Source organism: Nannospalax galili, unplaced genomic scaffold, assembly GCF_000622305.1.
Source record: "Nannospalax galili isolate Female #2095 unplaced genomic scaffold, S.galili_v1.0 scaffold113, whole genome shotgun sequence".
Classification (NCBI taxonomy): domain Eukaryota; kingdom Metazoa; phylum Chordata; class Mammalia; order Rodentia; family Spalacidae; genus Nannospalax; species Nannospalax galili.
Window position 1 is genome coordinate 7,360,960 of NW_008335444.1, and position 17,454 is coordinate 7,378,413.

The 17,454-nt window shown below is 49.7% G+C and overlaps 1 protein-coding gene across 2 annotated transcripts in view; it reads left to right on the plus strand.

The window, feature by feature from the left end:
- The first annotated feature begins 6,932 nt into the window (after window positions 1-6,932).
- The window catches only part of Sox13 (SRY-box transcription factor 13), a 44,098-nt gene continuing 33,576 nt past the window's right edge, over window positions 6,933-17,454 (plus strand). Inside the window, exon 1 of one of the 2 annotated variants that reach the window (XM_017797460.2) lies at window positions 6,933-7,477. The gene's annotated coding sequence lies outside the window, so the exon portion shown is untranslated. The remainder of the gene's footprint in view (window positions 7,478-17,454) is intronic. The other variant, XM_008830369.3, reaches the window with a different exon arrangement.

Here is a 17,454-nt window from a genome sequence, read left to right on the forward strand (position 1 = left end):
GGACCTCTAACATTAGTGACAAAAGCAAATTCAGAGCAGGCGGAATTAGAGTGTTATTCACCTTTTCTCCCGTTCACTGAGGATCATGAGACTCCAAAAGGAGCAAAGCTACATGGGGCACTGTGCAAAGCCAGGATCTGAGGGCTGGGACACTCTTGCCTCTTTACTCTGTGGTCATTTTTCTCATCTGTAACATGGAACTGTCCCCATCCTCACAACACTGTTGGCAACTTAAAGGAGATAGATGATCATGTATAGAATGCCAATCTTGGGTGTACAACTTGCCTGACCTGTATGACTGTTCTCTCTAAGCTTCACAGAAAGTATGACCCTCCATGGTCAGGCAGGTACTGGTAAAGGAGCAAATCAGACAGAAATCCCACCCTTCCCACTCCTCAGCTTACTTTCTGTTTTAGTGCTTTCTCAGGAAGCTGCCCAGGCTAAGGAAAGCAATTCACACCTCTAGATTTAACCCTTTCATGGCTTCCAGCAGAGGCATTTTTATGTGATACCTCTTTAACCTCAGAAGTTGAAGAGAACATCAGGAGTCTTACATACCTGGGCACTCCAACTCCACCTGCATCTTAAGAGCCAGCCACATGCAAAGCACACTGAAAGCTGGGCATAATGTTCCATACCTGTAATCCTAGCACTTGGAAGATGGAGATAGATCAGCCTGGCCTGTATAATGAGATTTGGACTAAAAACAAACAACAACAATTAAAAACACACATACACACAAACAATAACCCCCCCACACACAAAAAAATCCACCACCAACAAAAACAGATTTCCCATTGAAAATGCCAGATGTGGCTATGCACACCTGTAATCCCAACACTTGGGAGGTGGAGGCAGAAGTGTTACCAGTGTCAGTGTCTGGACCAGATGTATCCAGGTTCTTGGCATCTATTCAATGAATTGAAATAGGGGCTAGAGAGATGGTTCAGAGATTAAGAGCATATTGCTCTTGCAGAGGACAAGAGTTTGGTTCCCACAATCCATTTTGGGTGACTCACAGACACCTATTACCCCAGCTCCAGAGAATCCAAACACCTCTGTTCTCTGTGGGTACTTACATCTACATGCACATACCCACACAGATGCACATAATTAAATAATATTAATAATGGAAAATATTTTTAGAAAGAAATAATTAAAATAAAGGTGAACATATATTGTAAAGAAGCAAGAAAACTATTGAAAATATTTTATTTATTATTTTGATTTTATGTGTATGAGTGTATTGCCTGCATGTATGTGAGTGGACCCATGTCATGCAATGCTGCAGAGGTCAGAAGAGAGCTTTGGATTCCCCTGGAACTGGAGTTAAGGACAGTTCATAGCCACCATGTGGGTGCTGGGAATCGAACCCAGGTCCTCTGCAAGAGCAGTCAGTGCTCTTAACTGCTGAGCCATCTCTCCAGCCCCACAAGAAAACTATTTAAAAGCAAAGCAATACTACTGTGGCTGTCAGGAGTAACAGTAGGCCACCAGAGTGAAAGAGTACTCAAGGGCCTCACTTATTGCCTGGGGGTTCTTTTAGGGGGTCTTAAGGAAGGAGGTGTTTCATTGCTAAGAAGCACAGCAGAGCAATTCTCTGCCTGTCAGTTTTGATTGATAAGTTTGGGTCATATAATCTTTTCTCTTCTGCACATGTCAGACACATGCTCAGTTATGCACAGGATGGTAAAACAGGTCAAAACAGTTTGCTGTGTGCATGCTTCCCAAAGTAGTTCTGGCCAGAACTGCCCCTTTACTCCTGTACCTAAATGTATCTAGGAATGCATTTAGATAGAAACTGTCCACTAAATGGTTGTTCTTAATCGTTGTTGGTGGAGAATCTTATGTCATTGTTCAGAGTGGGTTATATACTACACAGCACGATGCAAGTGGGAGATAGAGGTTGCTAGGTGCATTGCTAGGAGAGAAGCATGTGTGCATAGTATAAGCAGGTGAGGCCTAGGTTGCCAAGTGCATTGTTAGAAGAGAGCTGTGTGTATAGCTCAAACCAAATGGAGTCCCAGGTTACTAAGCTATGCCCTATGCTCATCTGCCTCAGGAAGATCAGGGATCCAAGGTCATCTTTAGCTGCATAGTGAATGTGAGACCAGTCCTAGCCACAAATGATCCTGTCTCAGCAAACTAAACCAACCACCCAAACATACCAGGACAAACACACGTTAGAGAAGGGCTTGGATGGCTCATACCTGTAATTCTAGCTCTTGAGAGGCTGAGGCAGAAGGATCACTTCAAGTTTTAGAACATCCTGGGCTATACAGTGAGTGCCAGACCAGCCTGAGTTATAGTATGACACCCTGTCTCAGAAAAGCCAAACCAAGGAGCTGGAGAGATGGCGCAGTGCTGAAGAGCACTGGCTGCTTTTGCAGAGGATTGGGGTTTGATTCCCAGATGGCTTAAGAACCATCTGTTACTCCAGTTCCAGGGGATTTGACGCTCTCTTCTGACCTCTGCAGGCCTTGCACAACACGGGTGCACTTACATGTGAGTAATACACTCAGACATACAAAATAAAAAATAATAAATAAAATACTGGAAAACAAACAAGCTGGGATCCAAACACCGGTCCTCTGGTAGAGCAGTAAGCTTAAGTGCTCTTAACCACTGAGCCACCTTCCCAGCCTGAGTAATTGTTTTTTGAGCATTACTACAGACTCTGGAAATTAAATGGAGCATAGGTTCCTCCCTCATAGAGTTTACAATCTAAAAGGAAATGGAAAAAATAGAAAAACAAACCAGAAAACAGATAAAGCAAGTGTTTGATTTCAAAGGGAGGGAGGAGGAAAAATGTAAACAGGAGGTTTCTTTGTTCTTTTGAGAGAGGGTCTAATAAACTCACGATAGCCTCAAACTCTTATAGCTGAGAGTCCCTTGAACTCCTGATCCTCTTACTTCCACATCCTGAGTGCTGGTAGCGTTTGCCATCATACCTGGTGTCCTTTTCTCCTTAATTTTATTGAGCCAGGTGTGGTAGCCCACACCTTTTATCCCAACGTTTCAGAGACAGAGGCAGATAGATCTCTGTGAGATCAAGGCCAGTGTGGTCTGCATAGCAAGTTCTAGACCAACTGGGGCTACATAAGGAGATCCTGTCTAAAACAAAACAAATAGTTTAATTCTAGATTTATTTTTTGTCTGTTTGTGGGCGAGCATACTTGTGGAGATCAGAGGACAACTTTTGGGAGTCAGTTTCTTCTATAATGAGTAGGTCTGGAAGATTAAATCCAGTCATTAAGCTGAGCGGTACTTGTTGAGGCATCTCATTGGCTGTCTCCCCAAGCCACTTTAAAAAATTTTAATTAAGGCCGGGTGTGGTGGCGCACGCCTTTAATCCCAGCACTTGGGAGGCAGAGGCAGGCGGATCTTTGTGAGTTTGAGGCCAGCCTGGTCTACATAGTGAGTTCCAGGACAGCTGGGGCTACAAGGAGACCCTGTCTCAAAAAGACAAAAACATTTTTAATTAAAAAAAATTTTAAGCAGGGTCTCATGTAGCCCATGCTGGCCTCAAACTGGATATGTAGCCAAGGATGACCTTGAACTCCTGATGTTCCTGTTTCACTTAGTAATTTTTCCATATAGAGATCTGATTGAGACTGAGCAATATTTGCGATAAAACTATTTAGGATCAGAAAACATAACGAGGGGAGAGCAATGAAATATAAATAATTATTTGATAAGGTTTGCCCACTTAAGCAAACTATTATCTGGAGAAGGGGGGCTATTTGTGCAGTCCATTATTCCGGTAAATTGATTTTCAGGAAGTTCCTGAAGCAAATAATGAAGTTATTTACTGGTTTTCAGTGTTATCTTTCTAGAACAATTGTCATATGGGGGTAAGCAGGTAGCCTCAGACACAGTGAAACACTGCTAGTTTAGCTGAGTGAGGCTGTGGCCTGGATGGGAAGGGTGAAGACTGAGAAATGGATGGATTAGGATATATTTTTGGAGATAGACCAATGAGACTCGCTAACTTGAGTAGCTGGAAAGAAGGAATCAAGAATGTTGGTTAGGTTTTTACCCTGAGTCACTGGATGAGTGGATGAGTGGAAGTACCATTAGTTGACATGTAAAAGAAGAAACGGGCTTGGGGTGGTGGTTAAGGATTCAATTTTGCTTTTGTTTTTTAAAAAATATTTTATTTAGCCAGGCGTGGCGGTGCATGCCTTTAATCCCAGCACTCAGGAGGCAGAGGCAGGCAGATCTTTGTGAGTTCAAGGCCAGCCTGGTCTCCATAGTGAGTTCCAGGCCAGCTGGGGCTACAGGGAGACGCTGTCTCAAAAAGACCAAAAAAATGTTTTTTAATTTATTATTTTTATTTTATGTGTATGAGTATATTGCCTGCATGTATATGAATGCACCAGTGTCATGTAATGCTGCAGAGGTCAGAAGAGGGCATCAAATTCCCCTGGAACTGGAGTTAAGGATGGTTCTTAGGCGCCATGTGGGTGCTGGGAATTGAACCTGGGTCCTCTGCAAGAGCAATCAGTTCTCTTAACCGCTGAGCCATCCATCTCTCCAGCCCCAAGGATTCAATTTTGAACATGCTGAATTTAGGTCAAATATGTAGTTGGATACATGATGTCAAGAGCAGTGAATGTCTTGGAGATTTTAAAATGTTTTATTTCTCTCTCTCTCTCTCTCTCTCTCTCTCTCTCTCTCTCTCCAAATGCCATAGTGTGAGTGTAGAGGTCAGATGACAACCTTTGGGAGTCAGTTCCCTCATTCCACCATGAGATCCTGAGATTGAACTCAGGTTATCAGGCTCCTCTACCCACTAAGCCATCTCAAACCCAGTCTTAGAAATTTAAATAAAAAACTGTGTGAACTGTCTGGCCAAGTGGAAGGAGTCTGTAATTCTAGCTATTTTCGAGGCTGAGACAAGAGGATCACAAGTTCAGGGTCTGCCAAGGCTACAGAGTGATTTCAAGATCAGCCTGGGTAACAGTGCCACCCTGTCTCAATTTTAATTAAAAAAAAAAAAAAGGAGGGACTGGGTCTATGATAGTACTCAGGGTAGGGTACTTGTGCTCCCCTACCATATGAAAGCCCCTAAGTAGTTCAGTCACCAGTGGGGAAGAAGGGAAAGAGAGTTTTATTAATCTTTAGTACATGGTACTTAACATTATGAAAATAGTTAAAATCTTGGGGCTGGAGAGATGGTTCGGTGGTTAAGAACACTGGCTGCTCTTGCAGAAGACTGGGGTTCAAATCCCAGTACCACATGACAGCTAACAACTGTCTGTAACTCCAATTCCAGGGGATCTGATGTCTCTTCTGTTCTCTGTGGGCACTGCAAAACACGGGTGCAGTTACATACATGCAGGTAATACATACACATAAGAAAAAATAAAAATAGTAAAATATTTTTAAAAATCTTATCCTATTGGGCTGGAGATGTAGCTCAGTTGGAAGAATGATAAAAGAATTTATTAAGGACCTGCTCTTTGCCAAGTCCTGTCTAGGCACAAGGAATCTAACCATGAACTAGAGGCATATTCCTGTCCTGTGAAGTTTACAGTCCACTGGGAGAAATAGGGAAATGTATTTACAGTTGTGGGGTTCCTGGAACCCATAGATGGAGCACTTGACCCTGATTCAACCACCAAGAAAGGATGCCAAAGAACTGATACTAGACTGAGACCCAAAGGATGGATAAAAGGAATTCCTAGAAGCTGGTAGTGCTGGCATACGCCTTTAATCCCAGCACTGGGGAGGCAGAGGCAGGCGGATTTCTGTGAGTTCAAGGCCAGCCTGGTCTACAAAGTGAGTTCCAGGCCAGCTGGGGCTACAGGAGACCCTGTCTCAAAAAGACCCTCCCACCCCCGGAAAAAAAGGAATTCCTAGGCCACGCAATGAGGAATGATGAAATACAAGTCCTTAGAAGGCTTTGCCAGGTGCCACCACTGTGGTCAAGGGCTTATTTACAGTTCCACAGTTATTACTCCTTCAACTTGCCTGACTCTCACAGGTCCCTCTTAAGACCCACTTCAGATGGGGACCTCCCCAAGAAGACTCTGATTTCATTCCTCATCTAGTGTTTTTGGTGGGCCCTCTGCCTTGCCCTGTCTGAGCACTCTACCATTTACTGGAATTGTTGTTCATCCATTCCTTCACAAAACAGGAATCCAGGAAGGGCAGCCAGTCTCATTCAACCTGGTGGTCCCTGGCAGGGTCAGGTATTCTGTAGATATTTAACAAACAGGGTGAATGAAGGGAATCCATTCCCCACAGATGATTCTTTCTAAACAGGGCAGGAGAAAATAAAGGACTTGACTGAGAGATACTGAAAAGGACAAAACTAGGGAATGATCAGAGACATTAGGAGGCTGTCTATCTTCCATGAGATCAGACCAGATTGTGACCCTCCGGCCTTAGCTTTCCCAGTACTGGTATTATAGGCTTAAATGCCCAGATTTAAGGGCGGTTTTAAAAAACTCAATCTAAAAGCTCCTTCAGTCTCAGCACTAGGGAGAAGTTTCAGATCAGTCAGGACTACCCTTCTCAAAACAACAGCAACAACAACAATAACAACAACAAAGCTGCCCAATCCAGGGTCCGATGGGGAGACTGGGAAATGTATACATAACTTCTTAGGAGTTAAGATTCCCCGCGGCGACTCTAACCCCCGAGCAGAGGGAGTGGCAGAATCCATTTTCTCTCTCCAGTTCTCTCTACCCGGTCACTGCATGTCCACCCGCCTCCTCGCCGGAGAACCTCAGCTGTCCCTTTCTGGGCACAGGTTTCCAGCTGTTGAGGCCTGGACGGACCAGTGCAGGGAGGAGGAGGAGGAAACTCTCTGTCCCTCCCTCTTTCTCCATCTCCCCACCCTCCCTCCTCCCCCGCCCGCTCTAGTCCTCCCTCCTTCCCTCCCTTCCTCCCTCCCTCTTTCTCCTCCGAGGCTGTCGAGCCTCTCCGTAGAAGCGAGCTGCGAGCGCCCTGCTCCAGTCCGGCTGGGAACTGAAGTGCGCGAGCGCCGGTCCCGGAACCCCGACCTCCGGGGCGGCCTGAGGGGTCCGAGGTCCGGGCGCCGCTCAGCCTCGGAGGCCCTGGCTCTGGACCGAGCCGGCTGGAGAGCGAGCCGAGGCACGGAGCGCACAATCAGCCACCCTGCTGGCCCGGCGCTGCGCCCGGGAGTCCGGAGTGGGGCCGCGGAAGGCAGCGAGACGCCGAGCCGGGGGCAGAGGGCAGAGTGCGCAGCGGCCTGGCTCCTCGGAGCGCGCCGCCCGGCCCGGCCCGGCCCCAGCTTAGTGGGCAGCGCTGGGCAGCCGGCAGCAGGTCCAGAGCTCCTCCGGCCCTCGGCGGGGGGCGTGCCTCCGTCCCGCTGCGCGGTCCGGGCCCGCTGCCCACCGCGCCTCCCGGGCATGTGAGCTGGAAGGCCAGCCTGCCGTCTACCCGGACGCACCGAGCAGGAGCGGGAGCGCGGAGCGGCGACCCCGGGCCAGCGCCTGGCCGAACAGTAAGTGCGCCCCTTCGCGCCGCGCGCCCCTCTACCCAGCCTCGCCAAGTTTGACACACGCGCCCCCTCGTTTCTGGGGCCACGCCGGATCTCTTCCGCGCGAGTTTCCATCTTGGGCAAAGTTTTGCCAGGCGGAGCCGAACCTCCCGGACTCCTCACAGCGCCGGCCAGTGGCGTGGCGCGGACCCGGGTACTTTAGGAGCGCGGTGGCAGCAGAGCGTGGCGGGTGGCGGGTGGCGGGCGCGCGCCGCGCGAGCCGGGCTTCTGGGTCTCCAACCCGCGCGCCCTGGCCGACTGGCTGGGCTCTAGGTCTTAATCATCTGCCTGACCACGCGCCCAGTTTAAGGCTTCCTAGCCCGGAGCCGAGGCGAAGTGTGCGTGCCCCGCGTGGGGCTAGTGTGCCTGCGACACAGAGCTCCCGTGCGTGGGCCGCCAGGGTCCATCGCGCAGCCTTCCCACGGCTCCAGGTTCGTTCCCAGCGGTATACCCGGGCGCCGCCTCTCGTTTTTCTGCTGTAGCTGCTCCTGTCCACCCCCACTTCGCATCGTGGGGTGTCGGAGGAGCGCCATTCACCCGGGTTTCACCGCGGAAACCAAATTGCACCCAGGGCTGTTGGGATGCAGAGGAGGTGGTCGCTCGGTCCCGGAGGCTCGCCATTGTTTTCCCACCCGCGCGTTCTTTACGTAAACACACGCGAGGTGTGTGTGTGGTGTGTGTGTGTGTGTGTGTGTGTGTGTGTGTGTGTGTGTGTGTGTGTGTGCACGCCGGCTGCGGCTGCTGTTTACCCGGGCGCGCTAGGGTCCCCGGCGGGATGTCCCCGCGGCCAGCCTGATGTCCCGGCAGGAGGTGCCCCGGGCTGGGGGTGAGGGACACGAGAGTGGGGGTTGCCGAAGAGTCCTTGGCGGGGTTCCGAGTCTAGCCTGGGCTGCCTGTGAATTTTGAACTTAAGTCTCAGACCTTTCCAGGAGGACCCTCGGGCGCTCAAGCGGTGGCTCCCGCAGGGGAGGGCCCACGGCAGCTGCGAGGACTCCGCTGGTGATCTTGGCAGCCGCCTCCATGACTAGGGCTAGGAGGAAGCCGAGGAGTTTTCCTGGGAAGTTTGCTTTAGCTCTGTGGGAATTTCCGGGCAGGGCGCCTTGGCGCTGGCGCTGGTGCTGGTGTCTGGCCTAGGATAGCCATCCGAGATGCTGCTACTCTGGGTGCGGTTTACAGAGACCAGTTTCCGAGGTAGTTACTGCCTTTGGAAATACCTCTGTAGATACTGGGATTCCACGCTTGGGTTCTTATTCCTCACCAGGACAGGCAGCTTGACTTCGGCGACTTTCTCCTATGGAAAAGGGTGGATTTATACACCCATCCTTGAAACTAGTGTATGTTGGTTGTTCGAAGGATATTGGTTAGGAAAGCTTGAACTCTTTGAACCACTGAGAATTAGATAGCCTAGTGTTAAGGGAGCTGAAGTTGGAGCCAGTGCAGCCACTGCTAGTGCTACTACCATGGGCAATTTAACCCAGCCCCTTGCTCAATAAAATGAGGTTAAATCCGGAGGATACTCACCTCATGGGGTGGTCCGAAGGATGAAAAAACTTAATACATTGAAACTCAGAACTTAAGTGCATATCACATAGTAAGTGCTAGGTAACTGTTTAGTTGTTGAGGTGGGGTGTAGCTTAGTAGTAGAGCACTTGCCTAACCTGCTGGATGTCCTGGGTTCGATCCCCAGTACTGAAAAGAAAAAAGTTAGTTGTCATTAAAATTGTTATGTTACCATGGAACCCAGGGCTTAGTTCATGCTAGGGAAGTATTCTACCACTCAGCTGCATCTCCTACCTGTATCATTATAATTTAAGTGACCTGTACACAGCCCAGAGAACTCTTGAGGATTGTACCCACTTTTAGTAGTTTTTCATTTCTGGAGAAAAAGACTTAACACTCCCTTCCCATCTTGATTCTGACTCCTCAGATTCAATTTACCTTCTTTTTAAAAAAAAATTATTATTTTTAATTTATATGTATGAGTGCAATGCCCATGGAGTTCAGAAGAAGGCGTTGGATTCCGGATGGTTGTTAGCCACCATGTGGGTGCTGGGAATTGAACCCAGGTCCCTTTGCAAGAGCAGCCCGTGCTGTTAATCGCTGAGCCATCTCTCCAGTCCCAGTCACTTTACTTTCTTGCTCCTCATCTAGTTCCATTTTCTTGAGTCTTTTTATTTCCTTCTTTCCTCTTTCTCTCTGAAGTTTTTGTTTAAGGCATTTCATTACCCCCTTTCCTTATTCTTTTTAAAATATTTTATTCATTTTTATGTATATGAGTGTATTGTCTGCATGTATGTAAGTGCACCCATGTTGTACAATGCCTGAGGAGGTCAGAAGAAAGTGTCGACTTCCTCTGGAACTGGAGTTATGGATGGTTATTAGCCACCATGTGGATTCTGGAAATCTAATCTGGGTCCTCTGCAAGAGCAGTCCGTGCTCTTAACCACTGAATCCTCTCTCCAGACCCAAAAGTTTTTTTGTATATGAGTGTTTTGCTTGCATGTTATGTATGTGCACCACATGCATGAAATGCCCACAGGGGCCAGAATAGAGAGCATTGGATCCCCTGGAACTGGAGTTAAGGACAGGTGTTAGCCACCATGTGGGTGCTATGGGACAGAACCTAGATCCTTGGGTCCTCTTTAGGAGCTATAAGTGCTCTTAACCACTGAGCCAACTCTCCAGCCCCTCCTTTCCTCATTCTTAAAAATTAAGAATTAAGAATAAAAAATTAAGAATGTTTCCAGGGAAAGAACACTCTTGGCATCATGGAGTGTTCTTTCCCTGGAAAAAGCCCCAGGATAGGGAAGTATCTTCAAAAGGATCTCCCTTGGGCACCCTGTTGGCTCATGATTGGATGTGCATTTATGACTCTGGGACTGAGTGAATTTCCAGAGAGAGGATCCCAGGTGTCTGGGAAATCAGATGGGATAGGCAGACTGTCCCTGGAGGATTCTGCTCCTTGGGTGGTGTTTGTTTCCTGTTACAGGGCTCATTTGGGAACCCTTACTACACTGGCTGTCAGGGCACATTGCATCTGAGACTTAGATAATTTTCTGCTGGAGGTTGGAGGGTTTTCTGGGAGTGTAGGGTAGGCACAAGTTTCTGTCTCATCTGATTGCTGCATAGCACAGAGAGGGAGAGCCAGGGGCAGCTGCCCAGCCCCCTGCCTTGCATACTAGGCCCCTTTCCTTCTTCCTTGACCCTCTGACCCTCACTAGGCATGCGGGGGAGGGTGGCCAGAGTGTTGATGCTTGGTGCTGGGAAGTCCTGCATGTAGGCAGTTTGCAGATGAGAACCAGTGCCAGAGAGAAGACATCGCTTCATTCCTTTAACAGAAACTTATTAAAGGAATGTGTCTGTTACTTGCCAGCCCTTGTGCTAGGCCGTGTGATGATAGGTGGACAGACTGGTGACTTGCCTACCTTTAGAGAGGCTGCTTTCTAATGAGGGGGCTGGGAGATAATACCACACCATGAGACATACCCCAGATGGGAGGTACAGCATATGAGGGAGGAGGATTGGAAGGTCAGTGAAGGCTGTCCTGAGGAGGACTCACATAGGCCTGAAGACTGAAAGAGCCAGCTGCATACAGCTGGGAGGAGGGGCATTCCAGGCTGAGGAGCCCACAAATGTCCCCCCACCAAATCCTTCACCCCCTAGGTCAGAGCCAATAACACAGTCCTATGGCTGGAGAGGAGAGCATAGAGCCTGGGCTGTGGCATCTAATGGGATTGGTTAGGAGCCTGTGTTTATTTGTCAGGGCCACAGGAGAACAGAGTGATCGATTTATGATTTTATTTTTTTTATTTTTAAAAGCTGAAAACTTTAAAAAAATTTTATTCATTATTTTTGTGTGTATGCATGTATTGTCTGCATGTAGGCAAGTGCACCTGTGTCGTGCAATGCCCACGGAGGACAGAAGAGGCTGTCCGATTCCCTGGGACTGGAGTTACTGACAGTTATTAGCTGCCATGTAGGTGCTGGGATTCAAACCCAGGTATTCCGCAAGACCAACCAGTGTTCTTAACCACTGAGCCTCTCTTCAGCCCCCAGTTTAAGATTTTAAAAGATGATTTGATACATGGGAAACTATTCCTCATTGCCCTAGGGGAGGGACATGGTGACTGAAGGAGGAAGGATTGTTTTTGCTTTATTTTGTCCTTTGTAAATTTAGTACATGTGCACACATATAAACCACACCAAAAACTCCAAAATGCATTAAACAGAACAGTTTAAACCCTGGAAAGTGTCATAAGAAATGAAAAAAATATATATATATGTATATGCACACACACTACATAGTACAGTTTATGGTAAAGATGTGTACCTGTGTCTCTCACACATACACACATGGGGCAGCGGGAGGAGGGAGGAAGAAAAAAGAAGTTAGAGGGATGCATTGGAATGTTCAGAGGTTGATGAAGGATGCTGGACACAGGGATCATTTTTAAGTTAAAATTTTTTTTCAAATTACATTTGTTGTGTGTGCACATGGCTGCGGTGGGGGTAGGGGTCAGGGGCATGTGCACCACAGCATGAGTGCGGAAGCCAAAGGCTAACTTTTGGAGTCAGTTCTCTCCACCTGGCGTGGGGTGGGGAGAGGAAGAGAACTCGGGTTGTCAGGCTTGGCCAGCACCTTTATCTGCTGAGCCATCTCACCAGTTTAAGGGATGATTTTTTACTTCCTGTTTCATCTTCAGTTGATTTTTCCAGGCATCTACAGTGGTTATAAATTACTTAAAACTTTTTTTAATCGCATTTATCTATTTATTTATTTTGTGTGTGTGGTAGTGTGGAAGTCAAAGGACAACTTTTGGGAGTCAGTTCTGTCCTTCCACCATGCGTACCCCAAGGAACGAACCAGGCTGTCAGGCTTGGCAGCACTGCTCCTTTACTTACTGAGCCATCTCATTGGCCCAGGAATTATTTTTATAAGTGAAAAAAAATGTGTTGTGAAAAAGAAAGATGGGCTGGGTCTGGTGGTGCATGACTTTAATGCCAACACTCAGGAGGCAGATGCAGGTAGATCTCTGTGAGATTGAGGCCAGCCTGGCCTACATAGCAGCTGGGACTACAGGGACAAAACAAAGCAAAACAAAACACTCCCCCCCTCAAGAAAAAAAAAAGAGATGGCCTCAGCTTCTAGGTAGAGACTTGCTTGAAGGGAGCAGGTGGGGAAGAGGGGTAGGTAGGGAGGGGTATAGGCAGGTAAGGTAGGTCTGGGGCTGAGCTGAGAGTGACTTGGACTAGGATAGGCCAGTGAGGACTGTTTGGGAGGTCTCATTGACAAGATGCCAACTTAGGTATAGATGTGTGATGAGGAATGTCTAGCACTAAGAAGGATGAAGAGCTTTTTCCAACCTCAGTCTTACCTCCAGATGGGAAGAGGCCCATCCTGGTCTTCTTGCTTCTTGAAAATTAGCAGATTGAGAAATGTGTGTCTGATGAGAAGGGCTTATAGCCAGGATAGATGTATACCATGTGACATCTCCAGCCCTCCTTTCTGGACTGTGAGGTGAGATAATGGCAGCAAAGCAAGAAGGCCTGCCTCTTAGAGCTCCTTGCCAGCTGAGCTCTGAGGACGCTGAGGACCCCATGCCAGCCAAGTGTCCTGACTACTCCTACCCCTTCAGGGGACCCAAGGTTCTTGCTCGTGGGGGGCTAATATTAGCTCCCCCACACTAAGGTTTCCCCTTCTTTAGGTTTCTTGGGTCACCTTGTTTGTAGGAAGCTGACACCATGGAAAGGGGATTCCACAGCCCCTGCCCTGCACCCCTCCCCCATTACATTGAAGGGTAAAGCTGAATGTTTGAAAAGGGCTCTGTGTGACTGCCTTGAAATGGGAGTTATTCTCCTGCACGGTGTTTGCTTAAGAGGGCTAGCTCCTGCCTGAACTTGCTGCCATCTTCGTCCTTTGCTAGTCCCCTTCCTGTAACCCAAATGTGTCAGCCAGGGTGACTGTCACAATGCCTGTTACCAGATGGTGAACTAACTCCTGCATCTCCCTGCTCCAAAGCTAGGAGGCAAACTCTGGATGCTGGTCCTTGCCCAATGATCCTCTTGTGGGTTGGCTGTCCCTTCCTTAGGAAGACTCAGGGTAGATTTGTTACATGCAACCTGGGCAAGGCCACCCCACCCTCCCACCTTCTCTGAAAGGAGGATGTCACCATGCTTTCTTTAAGCTGCAAATACTTTTTGTGCACAGCAGCAGTACGGTACTTTCTACTAAGAGTGCCTTTCTATGGGGTGGACCCAGCCCAAGGAGAGATCTCCTGAGACCCTAGCTCCTGCTGCTCCAAGAGGTTCTGGCCCTCCTTCCGTTGGTGGCAGGGGCCTCTACTCTGCTTTAGAAAGGCCCTTATGCTTCTATAACCTCTCTTTCCAGAGGCCTGAGGCCCCAAGGACTGGCAGGCTTTGTCAGGGAGGGCTCTGTGTTGCAGAGCACCTATGGCCCATGGTGGTGGTCAGACCTATAGGGTAGACTGTGAGGGGAGGAAGTGACTGGTTTCCCTGCCCCACCCATGGGGCGAGCCAGGATAAGGCCTTTGTGTGTGGCCTGGATCGGAGGTGCCTTTGGGACCAGCTAGAAGAGGAGCTGAGATTTGTACCTAGATGTTGAGGGGGCAGGGGCTTTTAGGATACTACTAGACAAGAGGAAGAATGAGGACAGTATCCCTACATTCCCTAGCCAGGCTCATTTTGTCTCTGGGAAACCATCGGATCTGGAATTCAGTTCCCTTGGTAGGAACTTCATTCAGTACCATCCCACCGCACCCTCCCCTCCACTGGCCTTAGCATTTAAATGGCCTTGGCCGGAAGCCCCGTAAACTGTCCATGAGACTGGGACCGGGCGGGGGCGGGGCATTAGTGACACCCCCTCTCGTTGCTCTGTGCCTTGTGGGAATTGGTCCTCTGTTTCAGTGCTGTGGCTAGAGTTGAGAAAGAGCCAGGGGCCGCCTGGGGCCCTCCGCTGGCGCCCCGCCCCTGGGGCTTGGGTCTGGAATCCCCGCCAGGCTTGGCTCCTTGGGGACCCGCCCCTAGGCGGAGGCTTGTCCTCCCTGCACCCCGCCTCCTGCCTGCAGAACCGGCCGGGCGGAGAACCGGTTCCTGTGGGCTGCCCCGCCCCTCTGAAGGGCTCGGGGCTGGCGCCTGCCTGGACTTAAAGCTGAGGCAGGTGCCTTGGGGTTCAGGTGTGACCGATGGAAAGATCAGCTGGCACCAGGTCTCCCCTGCCCCTCCAGGCCAAGGGTGCAGCAGGGAGGCGGGTAGCCCTAGCCCCGGTGACTGGGTGGCTCTCCTGAGTCCAATGGCCTTTGCTGACTTTTTTTCTTTTTTTCCTTTTTTGATGTTAAGGAAGGAACCCAGGGCCTGCTAGGCAAGCAGATTAGCACTGAGCCACATCCACAGCCGTTTCTAGTCTTTAAGAGTAATACATCAGTGTGGTTACTTTTGTAACCAGAATGAAAAGGGCTTAAGATGTATCTAGACTTGCCAGTGAGACAGAGAAAGGAATGGGTGTTTCCATGGGAGACAGGAGTGGGATACTGAAAGAGGCGTCCTACCAGGGGGTGGCCTTCACAGGACAAGGGGCTAGTGAGGCTAGGCCAGGCTGCCTTGTGACAACCCAATGGCCCCTGGAGCTCTGAGTGACACCCCCCACCCCACCCCCACCCCCACCCCGCCTCAGGCCTCCAGCTTTGGCTTTGAGGGCAAAGACAGGAGGTGTCTGACCATCCATGAGGATTTTCTGTGGGTACTCCTCACTTGGCCTGAACCAACCCCTTCTGCCTTCCAGCTCTGCTGAAGGAGTCTAAGGTCATTTAACCATCTCTGGGAGGCTGGGGGGCTGGGGTGCCAGGCCAGTGCCTTGAGGGGTGAGGTAGGAAGGAAAAAAAGACCAGTGGGAAGGGCTGATAGGAAGTTTGTGTGCAGGTACAGTGGGACTCTGGGAGCAGGTGGGGTGCTGGGTAGGGCAGAACAAGGGAGTGTTAAAAGCAGAGAGAGGGGCCCACAGCTCCTATTTCTCTGGCTTAGAGCGCTCTCCTTTTCTTGAGTGGGTTGTGTGTGTGTGTGTGCGCGTGCCTGTGTGTGCCTGTGTGTGCATGTGCATATGGGACTTGTGTCCTGGTGGCCCTGGCCCCTGGGGAGACAAGCAGGGCATATGAGAGCACCAGGGAGACTTTGAGGACATTAGAGCAATGTCCCCAAGGGAAGGGAAGAGTGAGTGGGAGGAAAAGAGTCAGTACACAGCCCTTGCTTAGGAGATGTGGAGGGAAGTCCAGACTGGGATTCGTCATCCATCTACTGGGCAGGAACAGTTGGCCTCCCTCTGTTAAGTACAGTCTTTCTCTCTGTTGGCTCAGTCTGTACTAACATGTTCCCTAGCCAGTAAACCACCCCCCCAACCCCCCCACCACACACACACACACACACACACACACACACACACACACACTTGGGTGGGGAACACAAAACAGAATAGAGGAAAGGGCCCTGGGTCAAATCTTGCTTTGGGAAGTAGGAAATAGCAGGAGGGCTTTCTCTTTGGTATTTGAGGGACAAGGGATGAATTTGACTATGTGCAGGGAACTGTTGTAGTGAGTATCCAAGTGCAGGTGAATACTGCCTTTAGAGTATGCAGTCATGTGGCATGTGCCATGGTGCATGTGGAGGTCAGAGGACAGCTTCCAGGAGTTGGTTCTCTCCTTCCACCATGTAGGTTCTGGGGATTGACCTCAGGTCATTAGACTTGGCAGCAAGCACCTTTACTCTGAGTCATTTCTGCCATCTGACATCTTCCACTAGGTTTGCCTGGCCTTAGATCCATAGTCCTCAGTGACACCATAAATTGGAGAGTGATTTTAGCTATTTGTATTCCCCTTTTCTGGACACTGATGTGAATGTGAGGAGGGTTTATGTTTAAATGTGGGTGTGTTTGGCAGTTTAGAGACTTCTGGCTAAGTGGCCATAGGAGTAGGACTCCTGATGACAGGTCAAGACTTGACTGGGCTGGGAGTGCTTAGATGGGGCACACAGAAGGAGGAACGGGAAAAGAGGAGGGTTCTACCTACCCTCTCTGCTGGACCCTGGCCTTGGCATCTGCCCTTTTCTTTCTCACCCATCCTCAGAGATCATCTATCCATGTCCTTCATGGGGAGGGATCCACTGTGCTGTGGTCTCTTAAGGAGATGGCTGCCTGGCCAGATATAACCAGTCTAGGTACATGGGCTGGTGGCACCTTCACAAGTCACTCTATAAGGCATTTAATCTGGCAGCCAATGGGGCCTTATTAATCCAAAGATGATGTTAAAGGGGACCTTGGCTAGATGTTTGGGCAGGGGGTCGGGGGTGACACTGACTTTTGCTGTGTTGTATGCTTGGGGGTTGTGGGGAGCTACCTAGTTCTCCAGCAGGGCTCAGGTACAGTATGGTGTGTGGTTCAAGGTGTCAGGAGACTGGACACCTAGTCTTTCCAGGCAGCTCAGGGTAGGATGTGGCCACTGGCAAATCGGCCAAGCTGGCATGAAATGCCTGTGATGCTTTGCGCACCCCATACTGCCCTCCCAAAACCCAACAACTGTGTCAACGTGCATGATTGTGTTTGGCTGGGACCTCGGGACTGCCAGAACCAGGCAGGTGCTGGCAGGGGCTGTGGAGCCCTGTGCAGGGGGCAGGCGGCCTATGCCAGCACTGCAGGATAAACAAGACTGCACACAGACTGGGGGAGGGAGGGAGGGAGGCCACAGGAGGCAGGAGAGAACAGGTGTCTCAGTAGCTGCTGACACAAAGGGCCTCTTGTCCTGTCCTCCTTGCCTCAAGGGGCAGTCCCCTCCCTCTGAGGAAGAGCCCAGTGACCAGGTCAGCCTAGATGCTGTCTGTGTTTGTATTTGCTTAAAACAAGAGGTCAGATCCCTTCAGGTAGGGTGCAGGTGCATCCC